Below are 18,977 nucleotides of genomic sequence, written 5' to 3'. Positions count from 1 at the left end.
GCTTCTTGCAGGTGCTGCACCAATCACTTTTTCTTGGCTGGTGCTCGCTCTTGCTGTTCTCTCCTGCTGGTGAATGCACTGCCTCCTGCCTCCCTGTTGCCCCATGGGCCTCTGGCGTGTCCCTCCCTTTGCCACAGACGCCCTGGGTTGGGAGTCTGGGTCCCAGCGTGCTTCACTGCACGTCCAGTGCACCTCACGGGACATTGAATCCATAGTGAATTATGCACACCAGGCTGCCTGCCTGGCCAGGAAAAGTGCTGCTGCCACCCAGTTCAGTCCTCCCAGCTCTTCCTGTCGTGGGTAAGGCCACACAGGAGACAGAGCCTGCACACAGCAGGGAAGAGGCTTTGCAAATGCAGTGGTGACCTGCTCGTATCCCTGTAACAACAGCTTTTCATCTCCAGAGAGGCAGCTCTCCTGCTTCCCAGCAGCAGCACAATTGTTAGGTTAGTTTGTGACAACCTCCCCCACTCAGGGCTCTGCTGGCAAACCACTCACTGGGGAGCTCTAATTATACTGGCTTTTAATGTCTGGGGCAAAGATGGCAGGACACAGGACTGGGAACCACCACATTAGGATTTCCGAGGTGGATACATCCCCACATTCCCCAGGGCTTGGGTAAATCACAAAACTTCTCTGCTGTAATTTCCCACTCACCATTATGAGAACAAAAATAACTCATATTCCTTAGTGATGCTGCAAGGAATAATGAGCTGCTGCTGGTAGTGCATTCAAGCGATGTCTGTGTGTTTTCACCAGCTCTGCGCTATCCTAGGTATCTAGTGGGGGCTTTAAACATACTGAAACATCTTCAGCAAATTTGTAAAAAACCCTATTTTTCATTACTTTCTTTTCTTATTCTTAAATTATGTATTTTTTTCCGTAACGCTGCTTTGGAAGAAACTAAGTAGAGATATGTTTAGAGGATTTTCAAGCTTTTATACACTGTTCTTGCCTTTTAAGCTGCTGGGCTAAGAAAAAGGATTATAGGCAACCTCATACACATTTTGGGAAGTGTATTTATCCATCTCCATTCTTATCTTTACCCTGGAAAATCACTGGCCACTTTCCTAACCTGTGTTTTCTCATTAAAAGGCCCAGTGAAGTTTATGCAGATATACTAGAGATAAACAGCAAAGTAGTATTACTGTGTAAGGATACAACTCTCTGTAGTCCTGCTCCTGTAATCAGGGTGATTTGGCTCAGCTGAAGCACTTTGTTAACAAGGCTAAAGTGCTTCCAGCACCCAAGATAGTACTCCAAAATTCATCTGAATGTTTCAGCAAGGCCTGCGCTCTGCTCCGCAGACACACAAACAGGGATCCTGCCGCTGACCTAGCGCTTTTGCCTTTCCCAACAGTAAGTACAGGATGCTGTAGATGCACTGTCACTGGTGGAATCCAAGGCAAAAGATCTGCTTTGATACATCAGAAGGAATCAGATATGTAAGTTTTGCACAAAATGAGCTTGTGATGTGTTGGATAAGAGCAAATTTTGGGATGCACTAATAACACATCAAATAAATATAAAACAACCCTTTGTCTCCACTGCCCTGTGGATGCTTCTTGGGCTGGGGAGGATGAAAGAGGGGTGACAAGATGGGGCTGGGGTGGAAGTGTAAGGAAGTGTGAAAGAATTGCCTGTTGGAGTAGGGAGATAAACGTGTGACTTATATGACCCTATTACAAAATATTACAAATATTACAATAGGGCAATATTACAAAAGCTCAACTAACTTTGGTTCCGCTTGTTATAGTTGTTGACTCTGAGACTGTGTGAGAGAGACAGGGTTTGGTTTATTGGTACACATGGTACCATGTTATTTAAGGAATATGAGAAGGTGCCAGTGCTGTGTAAAGACATGGGATATGTACAGGTGCCTGTCAGGGCTGGTCTGGGTCTGGAAACATACTGATCAGTGTATTTGACTATATACCCTGCTTTGGGCTTGTGGTGACCTGAACTGTGATGGAGTGTGCAATTATTGTTGTGCTAGTGACCGACTACTGGGTGTAGGAAGCTGCTACCTAAGAAGCCACGTCCTTGGACAACATCCCCTGTCTGGTCCAGGTTGGCTGTCCCATAACCACAGCAGTGGCGCTACCCCACAGTGAGATTAATGCTGATGAGGACATGTGGCACGATACACTCTTATCTTAGATGCACTGTCAGAATTGGAAGAAGAGAAACAGCTACGACTACTACTGCTTCTACAGGGTTAATGAAATATTGAATAGGCTGTGCAGGAAGATACGGGACCTATGTCAGTGGTGTTATCAGCAATCCTACTGGGTGGTAGATAGATTTGCTTTGGACTTGAGGACACAACCATCTATTAGGCTGAAGGTGTAACTTAGTCTGAACTTAATACTTACTGGAAGGTCCCCCTCTGGTCCTGGCGCCAGATTCAAATGTACATTCCTGTTGACCACTTCCTTTTGTATCAGACTGATTCAAAATCCTGGAGTCTTAATGTTGGTTTAAGATCAGTAGATACGATCTGTTTTTCTTTGCAAAGCCTCCCAGGCAACTGGGAATGAAGCTGAGATCCTTTCATGACAGCATTCCTACTGCCACAACTATTGACTAGGGCCAATCGGTGAATATGTTTAAAAGAAATAAAAATAGTTTTGCGCATAATACTATTCTAAATACTGGAAAAGGGCTGTTGCAGAATATTGCCAAGTCTAAAAGAATGAATAAGTTGAAATTGGATTAAACAAATTCATAAAGGCTATGTGCCTCTCTGGATATTTATCCAGATGATCTGAGTACAGCCTGAACTTGAGAAAACTCCTGACTGATAGAAAACATTGCAAAGGAGGGGCCATTCTAAACATACTTTGTCCTTATCCCCTCATGTCAGTGAGCTGGTCATTCTCATGACTTTTGGTTGCTGGCAGTCTACAGCCACCTTTTTCTAACTGGAGGTTTAAGGAAAGCTGAGATGAGCCCCACTGCATGAAGTTTCATCTGTTGTTAAACCTCCCATGACCACAGGCGGAAAAGATGTGCAGTTTGTTTATGAATCTGCTCCTTCTGCAAGTGTCTGGACTGACATGACTGCTTTTCTTAGGAGGCAAAGGCTTTGCACAAGCTCTTGTGGCATTTGTAGTATAAAACTGGGAAGGGAAGCAAGTCAAATACTTTCTTAGCTAGAAGTTTACAAGGCAGTGATAGCGATGTCTGCAACAGACCTCCACTGTAATGGAGTGGAACTCCAGTGGACCACGGAAAGGCCATCTGGCAGCTAAAGAAATTGAACCATGTACTGAACATGAACTGAACATGTCATTTTGGCTGTCAGCGCCTCAACAGAGTGACAAATACTGATTATTTGTGGTGCACTGATGGCATGAGCAATGAAATTTTACTGTGATGGTGCTGCAGTATTATGCCTTTTGTTGTGAGTTGACCTGCTTAGTCACTGTTGTGTCTGCTCCCCCGATTCTTGACTATGAAGGACACATGATAATATTTGCTTTTGCAAGCTCTGTGGGGAACATTGTTTTCCTTAATTAAATCACTATATCCCAGAATCATGCAGTGCAAGGCAAAAAAAGGATCATTAAATAATTGTGACTTTCTTTTAGTATAGATTGTAGAATTTCAACCTTCGGTCCTCTGCTGAAAACTGAAGTCTGAGACGGGTTAAATGAACCACACCTACAGACCTCACTGACAATATATTAGAGGAGCCTGCAGTGAGGATGTTTACATGAGCATGTTACTTGGGATGAGGACTGTGCTTTTGAAGTGACCCTCTTGATCAGCTCCACTACCTTGATTTTGTTTACATTGACTCTGAGAACTATATACCCTTTAGACGAAAACAGCCCAAAAGCTGAGCTGCAGGAGTAAATATTGCCAGTAGCAATACGCAACAGGAAAGAAGGGGTTTCAGAACTGCAGTTTTGGATGTAAGATGATGAGCTACTACAGTTCAGTTGTCACCTTCTCCGTGGCACTGGTGCAGTCAGCAGTGGGCATGACGCCTTTGTTATTTGCCTGAATGGAGATGGGGAGAGGAGGATCTCACTTGGATCCAGGTTTTAGCTATTGGTTTTAAATTGTGACTAAAAAGCCTAGTTCTGTGCTGTCAGTCAGCTGAGCATTTGAAGGCTATTTTGCTCACATTTGGAACCTACCCATGTGTTTCTTCCCTTACACTTCTCACACTTCTGTGTGTCTAGCAAACAAAGCAATAGGCCATCCAGCTACAGCATAGTTCCTCTGGGCAGACCCCCCGATTTGATATATTCTCAGCTGATTTGCTCTTACTGAGAACATGGCTCATGCTTAGATGGTGCAGTGTGTTTTGTCTCCATTTTTCTTCTGTGCACTTTTGAAGAAGATGGGGAAAATGCTGCTTGCTCTAAGCAAGTGAGAAAAAGCTCACCCAAAGCTAATCTGGGCCCTTTATGCTAAAAAGAATAATTGAGATAATTTCTTGTTTCCATATATATATATATTTTGAATATATATATATATCTGTGACAGAAGAATTTCCAACTTAACTAAAGAAAATGAGTTGAACACAAGCAGGAAGAGCAGTCCCTACTTGGGAACAGTTTACTCAAAAAGCATGAATATGAGAAACCCCCTCCTAACTTACATCTATATAATTCTGGAAGGAAAACTGATTTTGATTATGAAACCAGCATGCAGAAGGGCAGGATGAATTTCTCGAGCCAGTTGACCCAAGCTCACAGACTGTCCTAACTTCCTGGAGCAGCAACAGGCCATGCAATACTTAATAAGCTTCAGGTGAGGGTTGTTCAGTTATGGGCCTGCTCCACTGTTGCCACCATTGTCCTCCATGTGGATTAGTATTATCTCCTTTCTTGGTACTTCCTGACTTGTTTGGGAGAGTTTGGAGTTAGGAGACCTTTAGCTCATCCTGTGTTTCAAAAGAACAGTAACAACATTGAAATTGTGCTGGTAACAGCCAGAAGAGACTGCTTCTGCTTTCAAACATGATTTCTTAATCCAGTGACTTCCCCTCCCAACTCTTTGGATGAGTTTCTGAAGGGTGTCCAATTCTTCTCATCCATATAATCATACCACATATACCCTGCCATGAGACCTGCCCCGCTGCCCTTCATACCCTCCCTGTTAGCACAGGCCTCACCAGCACACTCTCTGCTCTGCCTGGCCTGCCTCAGGTGCTACCTGCGAGTGCTCTGCAGAAGGGTCCAGCCAGGCAGCCTGCCCTTGCCTTTTGTTGCCCAGTGTCACCACTAGACTTATTGGCAAGGACAGACTGATCATTTCATGGCCAGCATCCACACAGCGTGAGGCTAGTCTGCAATGGGCCAGTTAGAGCTTGGAATGATAAACGTCTTTGTTTACCATTAAAAGAAATTAGAACTATAGAATGCCATGAGTTGGAAGGGACCCACAAGGATCATCAAGTCCAACACCTGTCCCTGCACAGGACAATCCCAAATTCACACCATATCTCTGAGGGCATTTTCCAAGTGCTTCTTGAAAATCATTAGGTTGGTGCCATGACTGCCTCCCTGGGGAGCCTGTTACAGCACTCCACCACCCTCTGGGGGAAGAACCTTTACCTAATACACAATCTAAACCTCTCCCAGCACATCTTCCTGCCATTCCCTCGGGTCCTGTCTTTGGTCACCAGAGAAGAGATCAGCGCCTGCCCCTCCTTCTCCCCTCGTGAGGAAGCTGCAGACCGCGATGAGGTCTGCCCTCAGTCTCCTCCAGGCTGAAGAAACCAAGTGACTTTAGCTGCTCCTCATACAGCTTCTCCTCTAAATCCTTCACCAACTTCGTGGCCCTTCTCTGGACACTGCCTAGTAGCTTTATATCCTTAATGTACTGTGGCGCCCAAAACTGCACACAGTGCTTGAGGTGAGGCCGCACCAGCGCAGAGCAGAGTGGGACAATCCCCTCCCTCGGCCAGCTGCAATGCAGGGCTTGATGCACCCCAGGGCACAGTTGGCCCTCTTGGCTGCCAGGGCACACTGTTGGCTCATGTTCAACTTGCTGGTGACCAGAACCCCCAGGTCCCTCTCTGCAGAGCTGCTCTCCAGCCTCTCGTCCCCAGTCTGTATGTACATGCAGGGTTGCTGTGCCCCAGGTGTAAAATCTGGTACTTGCCATTGTTAAACTTCATATGGTTATGGGAGCATAAGAGAACGTTACACTTCATCTGTCCAAATATATTTATATTACAACTGAAAACCTTAAAGCTCAGCAAGATCAACGAACGAGACAAAACAAATAAGCACAGGAAATTGAAGGCAGGCATACCAGCAACATTCCCTGCACCTCTCAAAGGTGCTTCTGCAGGGAGAGAGCAGAAGTGCGCTATTGGCTGTCCATGCCTGAGTTGCCACTGCCACCCCTCACTGGCTGCCCAGACAGCTTGATGCTGCAATATCTGGTGCCTGCAGCCATATTCTAACTTGAGAGAAAGCTCTGCTGGATCTTTGGCTGAGGTTGTAGAGATTTGAGTGGAAAGATTTTGGGGAGCTAACATAAGTATTAAGACCCAGCTCTGATCATAGAGCATCGCCAGGGGCTCCAGCCCTTTCTGCCTCCCAGTATTAGTGCAGCTCAGCACAGATTCAGAAGCTACTGGTTCCTGTCTCCAAAACGTAGGTCTCGGCTTCTTAAATATGAAATATTAAATTTATTGTATAAATTCATATTTAAATATGAAAATATGAATAAATATTCATAAAAGAAATATTTGGATATGAAATACCAGCATTGTCTAGTTTTTATGAAACCACCCAACATCAAATCCTTTGTTTGATCTTCAACTGCTTGTGAAAGATTTAACTGTTGCACTGGGGTCTCTGGTGTTCACAGTTCTTCAGTTTCCAATTTATTTGTACCAGTTGCTCCACCAAGAGAAATGCAAAGTTTGCCTCTGATTTCAACCTGAATGTGAAGAAGCTTAAGGGTTCTGGATGACTAAAGAAATTGCAGCATGGGCCTGAAAAGGAATGGTCCCAAACTGACAGCACAGGTACATCCTCACTGCCCAACATCGCCAAAGGGAGCGAGTGAATGGCACATCACACCTAACCAGTTTCCTGAAGCTTCCCAAAACAGGTACTGTGAGTACTACCTCCCAGTTTGTGTAGACCATTCCCGCACAAACCTCCATGTGCAGAGTTTGCCAGCTGGGAATTTAAGAGAAATCTATCTCTCCTTGGGATGTTAGTAGCAAATAGCCTGGAAGGGCACTATCTAGGAGATACATGACCATTATATGCAGCCAACAAAATATGTTTCTGTGATGATATTTTCTCTAGCAACTTCTCCTTTTTTTTTGGAACAAACTAAAGCACAAAGAGAAAGATTTTGTGCCATGCAGAGGCTTACTGTGATTGTTATAGGTTTTTTAAAAAAATCTGCTTAGTGGAAAACATACAATCAACTTTAACCATTTATTTTTTAATACCTGCCCTCACAGCAAAAGGAATTTAAAAACTTTTTCATAACCTGCATAATGCTCATGTCCTGTTTTTTTGAATGGGAGAGCACCCCCACCCCTTTGAAAATACTAACGAACTGTTTGCAGCAGCAGTCCATCTCTGAGTCATTCACTGTAACTTTGCAATGGTAGTACCTTTCCTGAAATGTGTCTTAAAGGAAATTTGGGCTGTAATTTATCCTAAAGGTCAGACTGGCTTATCTGAGGGACTGACCAAGAGTATGCACATTCTTATATGCCTTATATTCTGGTTGTTAAGAGATCTCTCACTAATGGATGAAGGACCAAGAAACCATTTCCTTTGGATTTTTTTCACTTTGATATTTTTGGATTATATTCAAAACAAGAACAAGCCAATTAAAAAAAAAAAAAGGATCACTAAATAAGATTCTAATTAATGTTTCCCACTGCTAACGTGGAACAAAAGATTTTAAAGTTTCTGAAACATATTGGGACATCTGTGCTCAGTTTCTATACACAATGCAGAAAGTCCAAAACATCATGGGAAACCTTATTCTGAAGGGATGCCAGTCCAGATCCATGCTCTGAAGAGTTTCATATGGTTCAGATCAATTTATAAAAAAAGCCTCTGAACTGTTTTATCCTTAGCTAACATGATTTTAAACTTCAATTTTTTTAACCTCAATTCAACAAAGCACTTAACGATACGCTTAATTATAACCACCTCTGGTTTTCAGAATCATGCTTTTCTTTGCTCTCCTGGAGTTTGTAATTCCTATAATAAAGAGTAAGAGGAAATAATGAAGTAATTTTTTTCAAGAGTGTATACTATGGAATTATGAGAATACAGCAGGAGTTTAAACTTCGCCATTTGGCTCGCTGACTGATTCATTCGGAATAAAGTCGAGTGAGGGCCAGCATATTGTGAGCACAGGAAAACCTGAATTCATTTTATTTGTTTTTCTTTTCAAACTGCAATTCCGAACTTAGCTGCAGTAGGAATATTACACTAACCAGCTGCTGAACAAAGACTTCACTGAATCTAGGTCAGGTCTAATTTGTGAAGCTCGCAGAGTTAGTCACTATGGCAGCTTTCTGAAAGGTACAGATGGAGAATCCATGAGCTGTGGGAACAGAATTACGGGGCTTCTTCTCACCACCAGTTTCAAAGCAATTTGTTTTATTCCCTTTTCCAGGAGTTCCTTTTTCTCAGAGTTCCTAGTAAAAGAGAGATTAAATGTGACAGCCACATCTGTTTTAGGAAATTCCCGTGGAGATATCAGATTGGTAGCTGGCTCAAGTGATGTTAAAAGTGAATGCTTCTGGTCTGAGCAGGTGGTCTCTGAACATTATGAAAAATCTGTAGCCTTTTATAGTGACTTTCATCTCAGGATCTCAAAGTGCTCTAAAAATATCAGTTGATCAAGCCTTACAACATCCCTGTGAGGTGATCGCTTTGTAATTGAAGGGAATGGGTTTTGTGGCTCACAAGTTTGCTGCTGGCTGTGAAATCCTATTTGTGACTCACACAATCTGCCACAAGTAGAGCAGATGTATTGCTGCTGTGTCTGGAAATAAGAACTGTTTGAGATGCAGCAGTGCTTGTGCCACTGGTACACGGGTCCTTCTTCCCTTCTGATCTGCTCCACTGCCCCTTGTTCTCCTGTTCTCCTTTCCCAGTGCCCCTTGCCACATGCAGACACTAGCTGTGTTTTCTTTTGGAGGTCCACGTTGTGCCATATTTTCTGGAGAGAGGTTGACATAGATGCATGCTTTGCAGATTATTTCCCTGCAGCTCCTAGGACAAAATGTGTGCTAAGATGTACTTCAGCCAGCCTTCTCCCAAGTGTAGCAGTGAGGAAAACAGCAGTGTAATTCTGCTGTCCGTTCTCAGTATTGTTGGGGTTAATTTAAAGGGTTAACTTAGCATCACGGGAATCATGTCGATAGACAGAGAACATCTGACTAAGCAATGTCTCAATAGACAGGGAACATCTGACTGAGCAATGTCCTGCAGCCAGTAGAAGAAGCTGCCTTATAAAGCAGTCCTGTCTGCCCTACAGATGGGCTGGAGCCTTAGGTTCACCAAGGCCATGCTTGCTTCAGTGAATATTACTTTTGTATTTCACAGGAAACCATGAACAGGCTTATTTCAGAGCCTTGTCATAACATGATAAATATTATTTGTGTGTGTGCATCTACGCATATGTGTGTAGGCACTGCTTATATGGTAACCACCAATGCTCCTTAGCCTTTAGGACAGGACTTTGTTACAAAATCAATCTTTTACGAGGATTTTGTTTGCTTGTTTCTATAGCTGTAGAGGCTATTTATGTTGAGCACACTTGGACTGGCACTGAACGTACTTTAAATTCAGCTATAATTCTAATTGTAACCATTTGGAACATAGCTGTTCAGGCCCTCCAAAGACTGTATCACTTCCTTCAGTAAAACAAGGTATGGGGGGCATGGGGGAAGATCAGTATTTCCAGATGAAAATACACGCAGTTGCTTGGATAAAGGCATTAGGCTTTGTTGCCTGTGTGATAACACTCAGGTTATAAATCAACTTTTGACAATGTTGACCTGCAATCCATGATGCTGGCTGGTAAATCCAGGTATTCTGTTTTTAGCATTCTGTGAAGTGTGATTGTCACCCAAGGCTGAAAGGAGAGTTCCCACCAGTGTTAGTCTGGAACTTGTACTGCATACTATACCTCTTCGTATAATAAGCTTAATAATACCAACTCTTTATGCTATTACACCAGAGGAGAACCTGACGTCAGGTTTTCAAGTGGTTATAACTTTTAAATTTGCTTTTTAAAGGACTTTGCTTCCCCATCTTCATAGCAGTAAGCACAGCTGTATCTCCACCCTGATTGTGACCTCTGGATATTGCCATAATATAAAAATTAAACAAATGTGATTATTGATAAAAAGTGGGGAGGTTACTTCTTGTATTGATTTGTGGTTTAAAAGATTTCCATGGACATTTGTTGTTCTTGATATGCAGGTACCACTAGGTTAATACAATGACCAGTGTGTGAGGATAGTGTCACTGAATTTAAAAAGTTGAACATTCTTTCCAATGGCTGAACCAAAGAGACTGAGTTCAGCTTTCAGTCCATTTGCATTTTGACTATATCACTATATGCTACAGATGTCTTAGCAAACAGTATTAAACAATCAGATGGAATTAAAAACAACCTGGGAGAAATTGTGGATTTTATTGGGGGAGAGGAAGCAATCAGGAAGTATACTACTGTAAAATTTTGTTCTGCACCCCAAAGTGGGGAACAAAGAGAATAGTTTCTCAGAGATTAAAACGTGTAATAGCAGGCAAAAATTCGTACACTCAGAGCACCCAGTTCTCAACACAGCAAACAGTAACCTAGAAACATATGTGGTGAGCAAAAACACTCATAAATCTTAAGAGATTATGTGTTCCTAATGTGAGACTTCAGACTGATCTATTTTGTTAAGTGCCAAACTTCAGCATGATTCAATCAAGTTTTGCTTAATCTGAATTTATTTACTCTTGGTGATGATGATTCACTGAACATGTCTGTAGTCCAGTCTGTTGAACTAATTTATCAGGGATTTTGATGGACTGGTGATTTGTCTTCTCTGAACATTTCATGGCTTATTTATTTATATCATCTGGATTGTGTAGAACAAGAACAGCAGTTTGCTAAGAATTAAACATTCCTCAGTGACGCCTTTAGTAACAGGAAACACTCTCTAGATGGGTATTCTTGTTGCAATGTAGCCAAACAACTAAGTCAGGAAAACGTCTTTTATCTACAGATCCAATTCCTCTAATTCCTGTGTTAGCCTGGGTAGATTTGTATCAGAGACACAATCTGGCAAAGGCGGAGGGACAGCAGTGACGAGGTTTCTCTGTGTAGGACATGGGGCTTTCCTGGAGGCTGGCCCAAGAGTATAGGCCACCCCAAGAAGAAATAAGACACAAGGGGTTTGCTTACATAGCCAAATTAACATGCAAGCACTATGCAGAGAGGCATTCACACACTAGCTGTCCTCTGGCTCTTATGGATAACGACAGCATGAGCCAGGCCAGTCTGGATTTCAGCATAAGTTGGCAACATATATACATTCCCAGAACTGTCTGAATTGCTGTTCTTTACTGAGATCCATATCACTATGACCACACTGCTGTGGCTACTTGTTAAAGCTAACTTCAGAACAGCTACAAGAGGCTGGTATGCCTACCTTCAATGCAGGTACGTTGCTTTGGCCTTCTCTTTCCAAAGGAATATATCTCATCAGGTCATCTTCAGAAGGACTTCCAACTCTCTACCTGTGAAGGAATTAAAGAATAAACATGTGGAAGAGGCAAACAATTTCCCAGAGTAGAAGGTGCTGATTTGCCATACACATGGGTGCAGAATAAGAATCTTCTCCCTTCCAAAGGTGTGCAGTCTGCTAGGTCTGGACTCCCCGGTATGAGAGATATGGACGTAAATAAAGCAAGTCCAGTGAAGGGCTATTGAGATGTTTAAAGGACTGGAGCATCTGACATATAAGGAAAGGTGGTGAGAGCTGTGGCTGTTCAGCCTGGAGAAGGCTCCAGGTGATCTCAGTAATGTGTATAAAATACCTGATTGGGTAAGGGGGTGCAAAGAAGATGGAGCCAGACTCTTCTCAGTGGTGCCCAGCAAGAGGACTAGAGGCAATGGACTCAAACTGAAACACAGGAAATTCCACTGAAACAGAAGAAAAAGACTTCTTCAGTGCAAGGGGTGCCCAGCGAGGTCGTGGAGTCTCCATCTTTGGAGATGTTCAAAACCCGACTGGATGTGATCAATGACAACCACCTGTAACTGGCCCTGCTTTGGGCAGGGGATTAACTAGAGGCTCCCCAGAGGGGCTTTCCAGCCTCAGCAATTCTACCTTCTATAAGATTAAATTAAAGAATCTCAAGTATTTGCTAGTGCAGATCTTCCTGACAATTGATAGTGGTGAGCAGAGCATTTCAGTGTACCAAGTAGATGTTAACCCTCTTGACTCTTAGGCACATGAGGTTCTTTGGGTGAGCAGCCAAACTGTGAATATAAATTAGAGATTGAGCACCATTAATGGAGCAACAGTACTAGAATATGTGTGGTAGTAAATGTGTGCACGGGTATGTAGCATGAATATTGGTTGAGCGTGTAAGTAGTAGTGATGTGATTCAGATACCAATTAGATGTGCTTTGTTTGCTACCATTCAAGGACTGGTGTTCCTGCCATACTACTGAGCTTGATCAGTGGGATCAAATTTTGGTCCCTTTGCTTATTGTTGCTGTTTCATGGGCTACATCAGCCCTGAACTTGGCTCAAAGCCTTCCTTAAGAGTTACCTCATTTAGGGATTTTTGCCTAGTCATTAGAAACAAAGAAATTGTAAAAAACTGATTTTGCACGGATTCATGCCATAAATCACTGGAGTTGTAAGTAGCAATGATCAGGCAAAAATGTGTCCTTTTTCTCTCTGATACTTTCTTCTGGCTTCCCAGTGTACTGGCTTATTTTATAGCTTAGCTAGCCCTAGATAGAAAAACAACAAATTTGTATCTGAGGACAGTGAAATGCATCCGAGATATCCCAAACACATTTGACACGTTTAAACACATCCTTTCAGCTTGTCTTCTTTCACACAGCTTCTGAGAGATGATAATAATAATATCATTTATTTTGGATGATTGATTCTGTGATTCTTGCTTCTACATCCCAAATACAATACTTCCAGCCTTGGCTTCTTTTCTTCTGCAGGGAAATGCATTAGAATTCTTCAGTAATTTTAGGTATTTAGAGCTGGAAGACTAAGACCCATTTGTATAAAGGTCTAAAGTTATTAAACAACCAGAGGTACTTCAGATCTAATTGTTTTATGAGTGTCTCTATGTTGACTTTGATTGAGGTAAGAGATATACATTGCCAAAAAGAAGAAATGAATTGGGCCTTTACGTACAGACATATGTATTGGACCATTTGTGAATTTTTAGCATGGGAAAACAGCCATATTTAAATGATAAGAAGTATTTGTATAACACTACAACACTACTGTTACTTGCTGGTGTTACTTATCTGAAAAGAATTCTATGGGAGGCAGTGTAATTGGAAGTATATAAAAACTGTGGAAGATCAGAATGTGTATCTGTGCTTTCAGTCTTGTTTTAGATTCAGAAACCAGCACAGCGACTATGCACAATTTCAGGAAGAGGGCACTTAGCTTTCCTATCCAGTTAGAAACCCACAGTGGGTTATTTGTCCCTAAAATCTGTGGAGACAAATGTAGCCAACTGACCCTCTTTTTACTATATGGGTTTCTTTTTTTTTGTATCTGGAAACTAGCCAGTATGCTGGTATACCTATAAAATTAACCAAACCTGAGGGAAAGAAACTGGAGTGACAAAAGGAGAGGTAAATTTGTTTGAAGAGTATCTTTTTCAAGAAATGAAGTTGTACCACTTTATTCCTGTGGAACCACGAGTCATGCTTGAAGATATGCAAATGTAAAAAACATCTGACGATAACAGCGTATCAGTATTAGCAGCTCTGCCAGTGTCTTTCCATGCACCCGCTGAACTGTGCTGAGGATACAAAAGTTCCAGTTCTGCTGTTTACCCAGCTGTGGATCAGCTGATTGCATATGAGGCATTTTTCTTTCCAGTTTGCTTTTGTAAAAACCTAAGAAATGACTTGAAACAGTAAAAATAATAAACCCGTAAGAAAAGAGGATAATAATTGCCAAGCCAAGCTAAGGAATGCCAGAACTAAAGTTGCCATAATTCAGGTCCGTTGTGTGCATTATCTTCCAATTTCTAATTGCATGACCACAGACTGGTGGTTTTTTTGCTTTTTTTTCCCCCTCACTGCAGAGGATGGACCTGCTGTGGGATGAATCATGGTTACCTCATTGCAGAAACTGTGGAATTTGGAGGGTGATGGCAGAGGATTTCAAGATAGGAAAGGATTGTACTGTGGTTTGGGAAACTGAGTGTTGTCCTGGTATTGGATTTTGTTGCTATTATGGATTTTTTTGCTCTTCTCCTGAACATCATTCCTATGTAACGTTGGGCTAGTCACTCAAAATTTTTCACAGATGGTAACTGATTTTCTGGAAACCCTGACAACTGGAATCTGATATGGGATATGCTGAATATTCACTATTATGGGAACTGTGCTTTGAAGATATGTTTTAGATGCTGAAAAAAACCCTGTTCTTAAGCATGTCAGATGAGAAACCAAAGTCTATGGTTTCTTTTGGCAATTTTGACTCAATGACGATGAGTAAATGTAGAAGGTAATACTTCTTTCTCATCTTCAGGAGCCCTGGGAAGACAAATTGTCAGAGTTTGCAGAATGCCAGGATCCTGCAGAGGAGAAGATCATAAAATGCCTTTTTTGGGAGTAAGTAGCTGTGTTTCAGCACTGTGTCAGATGATAGGTGCCATACCTAGAATAACAGAGTAAGATTTTTCAAATATTGGTGATGCTATTTTTGTGTGAATTAGCAGAGAACCATGGCAAAGGCTTTGGAAGTTAATTTAATCCACTCTGCTGCCTGAAAGCAGGATCAGCTAGGCCTAATATATTATTGTTATATACTTACCTAAGCTCCAGTGACAGAATTGTCATGATTGTATGATTTTCCATTGCTTTACTTTCCTCACCATTAAAAAGCCTTTCCCAGCAGCTAACTGAAATCTCCTCTTTACTGCACTGGTTGCCTAGTCCTCAGGGGAAAGGGAGAAAGGTTGATCTGTGCGACTGCTTCATAGCATACACATAAAGGGTGCAGAGCTGAGATTATCCCTTTATTTCCAAAGAGATTTAAAAATTGTCCCAGACTGATGGTCTGCAACACCACAGGCTGGGTGTTGACTGCCTGGAGAGCAGCTTGGCAGAAAAGGACCTGGTGGTCCAGGTGGACGGTAGGTTAGCTGTGAGCCAGCAATGTACCCTTGCAGCAGAGAAGGCCAACAGCCTCCAGGGATGCAATAGGTAGAGTGTTGCCAGCAGTTTGAGGGAGGTGATCCTTCCCCTCTGCTCAGCACCAGTGAGACATGTCTGAATTGCTGGGTCCAGTGTTGGACTCTCCAGTACAAGAGAGGTATGGATATAATGGAACCAGTCCAGTGAAGGGCCATTAAGATATCTAAGGGACTCAAGCATCTGACATACAAGAACAGGCTGTGAGAGCTGGGGCTGTTCAACTTGGAGAAAGAGTCTTATCAATGTGGAGGGAAGGGGGTATAAAGAAGATGGGGCCAGACGCTCCTCCGTGGTGCCCACTGACAGGGCTAGAGGCAATGGGCACAAACTGAAACACAGGAAATTCTGCTAAAACGTAAGAAAAAAACTTCTTCAATGCAAGGGTGGTCAAACACTGGCACAGGCTGCCCAGAGAGGCTATGGAGTCCTAATTCCTGGTGAAAACTCTACTAGACACAATCATGGGAAACATGACCCTGTTTTGGGCAGGGGATGGACTAGATGATCTCCACAGGTGCCTGCCAACCTCAGCTGTTGTGTGATTCAGTGTCTCTAGGAGCTGTATGTAGAAAGTATTTGCCTGGCATTTACCTCCTGCATATTGAAGGTCTTGTGCAACTGGTCTTTGCACTAAAATTGAAGATGTCTGTTTCACTCATGGGCTGTGTATATAATAAGGGGAATCAAAATAGAAATACTTAAGGTTTGAATACCTTTTATGATCCTGTATGGTGAGAGTTCTCCCTTGCTCATGAGGATCTGGAGTTAGGGTGCCTTCCCAGCTGTCTGCAGTAAGGTGCAATTGGTTTTTTTGAAATTTATTTCCATCCTTGTGTAGTGCTTCAAAAACATTGACTATTGCCTAAGTAAAGAAATACAGCTTGTTGCCAAGTTTAATGCTTCCCTCACCAGTGATACATTAAAATGTTCCTCACTTTCACTTTTGTCCTTATCTTCTCCAGACAGCTGGGAAAGCCAGTTCCCAGTGTCTTATGCTTGAAAACATGATTTTCAATAGATTTCTTTTCTCCTTCCCTTCAGCCCAGAACATGACATGCCATTTTATAATGCATTATAGCTGCTTGTCTGGGCAACGGAGTTACATAAATGAAGGGTAATCTTCCAGTACATTCTGGACATTCTTATGATGTACAGAAGAGGTTTAACACCTTAAAATAATGATACTGTAAGATATTCGTGCTAGATTAACCTACCCCATAACCAAAACTAGACCTTAAAATTCCCTTGCCCTTTCCTCTTTACCCTCAGGTGACCTACATTTCTGAGCCATCTGCACATCTATCAGCCAAGTTCCTCTTAATCATCAGCTTCTAGTCCTGCCTCCAGAGCCACCCAAATCTGTATTGTGCTGAGCAGTCAGCTTTCAAGTTCACAGTTCATTCTTCTATCCTGCCCTTTTCTTCTGTTGCATGTTTCTCAGATTCCCTGCGCCTTCTCCCTTCTGGAGAAGAGACTGAGTGGATGCCTTCCTCTTGCTCAGTAATTCTGCTGCTGGAGCAGTCAATCCTGACTGCTGATGTATTTTCTCTCGGGACTGTAAGCCAGATCTGTGGCGACCCTCATGACGAGGACATAATTTTCATTCCTCATCCTATATCCCAGTAAACCCTTGAGGGGAGTAAAAGCATGCACGGGAGAGTTGGTAACCACTGATCCCTCTTCTAGGCTGTGTGGTTAGGACACTTTTGGGGAGCCAGGAGATGTAGGCTCAAATTCAGCCTGCTCTCCTGAAAGAGGCAGAAAGCTCAGGTCTCCCTTGTCCCCAGTGAATATTGCAGCCCCTGCGCTGTTAAGTGTCCCTGGTCTGAACCTGTTTTTTTCCAAGGTAGTACCTGCTGGCAGGTAACTCACTTTAGTTCCTTGGCCTCTCTCTAATCTTTGTGTTTTCATTAGCTGTCCCTTGGTTTTATGATTTTCTTTTCCTTCACAGACAACTGTGCAGAGGGGAGAGAGAGGCTCAACTCTTCTTAGGATTTTACAACAGATAAGATATATTAGCAGACAAACCCTTTTATCTGGACTGCAGTCACCCTGGCTGCCATTGCCGTGTACATCCATTCAGTTCATCCTCTCAGAGACAAAAACTTTTCCTAGAGCCTGTTCTTTCATGTATTTTTATACAATCTAGTTTTAAGGGATTCAGAGGAAAAAATGTCAGACCCCTCTGCAGGTAGCTGTTTCACAGGGCAATACAACTCACCCTGTCACTGAACCAGCCTATATTTCTTTTAGCTTGTTTCTGACCCTTGTTCCTCCCCACTCCATAAATCAGTCCTCCTCCCCCTTTGTGGTGTTTACACTGTCCAAATAGATAGAGATCCCCAGGGTGGTTCCTCACCTCCAGCAGATTGTCTCAACATTAACGCCTAAGCACACTCTGCTCTCTTTGCTCAGCTGTCATGCAGCCAAACTCATCTCATTGACTTAATTCCTCATAAATCAATAGGTCCCAGATACTTACCCTCTCACTTCCTTTGGGATGAGTCTGCTCCACAAGCTCACAGCCAGTTTGTTGGTCTCTGCCATTATTAGGACCTTCTGTCTCCCTTCTTTAAGCACATTTCTCCACTCCATGTCTCTATCTGTGGTGAGCTTCCTGCTGCAGACTATTGCTTAGTGCCCATCCACTTGGCTGTCGTTTTGCTATTTCCAGCTTGTCTAGGTTTCTTTATGTTTTGCATCTGTCCCCATTGGTTCACACAACACCTCTCTAATTCATATGAGCCGTTATATCAAAAATAAATGGAATGAATGCGGTGTTTACTGCTTCCTTCCAGATCATTAATAGACATTAAATAAAACCAGACTTAAAGCAGATTTCTAGCCCTCCTTTCCTCCCCTCCCCACACCCAATCCTTGCCCCAGATATTTTCCTGTTGGCTCTTTATGTTCATGTTTATCTTTTGTTCCTCTTTGTTTATGGACTCACAGCCTGTGTTCAATCTCTGTGACAGTGCTCATTTCCCAGCCAACTTGCATTCATTTTTCAAGTCATGTTTTGTAGCTGAGGCTTTTCTCAGGACTGGCTGTAGGCTGCTTCTTCATTCCCTTCATCTGCTGGTTTTGTAAATCAATAAGAAAGGAGTAATCATGTTTGTTTGGCAACATTTAGTCTTTATTGACTCTCTGGGATGACTTTTATGCTGGCGCTAAGCAAATGCACCATCATTGGTGATGGGGGATGTGCTCCCTTTTGCACCAAAAATGAAATTTCCCTGTGCTCTTCACTGCTTATTGAATTTATTAATCCCATTGTATTTATTAATCCAACCCCTTAACAATGTAAAATATGGGTATTGGTGGCTATCTGGTTGTTCTTCCATGCTGGCTCCTACCAGCAAATACTTTATCCTTCTGCTTAGGAAGGTCTCAAATTTATAGCAAGAGGAAAGAGATTGCCGTTGGCAAATTCTGAGAAACAAATTGAGACCGATCTAGGAGGGTGGAGGCAGGAGGGAGGTTCATGTGCTTGAAATGTTATCTCCAGCAGAGCCAGCACCCCTCCCACATTGCAGTAGGACCTG

The 18,977-nt window shown here is 42.6% G+C and overlaps 1 protein-coding gene across 4 annotated transcripts in view; it reads right to left on the bottom strand.

Annotated features, from left to right (window-relative positions):
- KCNS2 (potassium voltage-gated channel modifier subfamily S member 2) overlaps nucleotides 1-18,290 on the bottom strand; it is a 25,646-nt gene extending 7,356 nt beyond the window's left edge. The window contains exons 1-4 of one of the 4 annotated variants that reach the window (XR_012659274.1): nucleotides 17,915-18,272; nucleotides 16,146-16,294; nucleotides 11,666-11,753; nucleotides 8,457-10,095 (exon numbers count right to left, since the gene is read on the bottom strand). The gene's annotated coding sequence lies outside the window, so the exon portion shown is untranslated. Of the gene's footprint in view, nucleotides 1-8,456; nucleotides 10,096-11,665; nucleotides 11,754-16,145; nucleotides 16,295-17,914 lie in introns of those variants that run through there. The other 3 variants (XM_075085481.1, XM_075085482.1, XM_075085483.1) reach the window with 3 other exon arrangements.
- Between the last annotated feature and the right edge of the window lie 687 nt (nucleotides 18,291-18,977).

The sequence above is a fragment of the Phalacrocorax aristotelis genome, chromosome 2, assembly GCF_949628215.1.
Source record: "Phalacrocorax aristotelis chromosome 2, bGulAri2.1, whole genome shotgun sequence".
Lineage (NCBI taxonomy): Eukaryota > Metazoa > Chordata > Aves > Suliformes > Phalacrocoracidae > Phalacrocorax > Phalacrocorax aristotelis.
The sequence above is the reverse complement of the archived record's forward strand: the minus strand, read 5'-3'. Positions and strand labels throughout refer to the sequence as shown.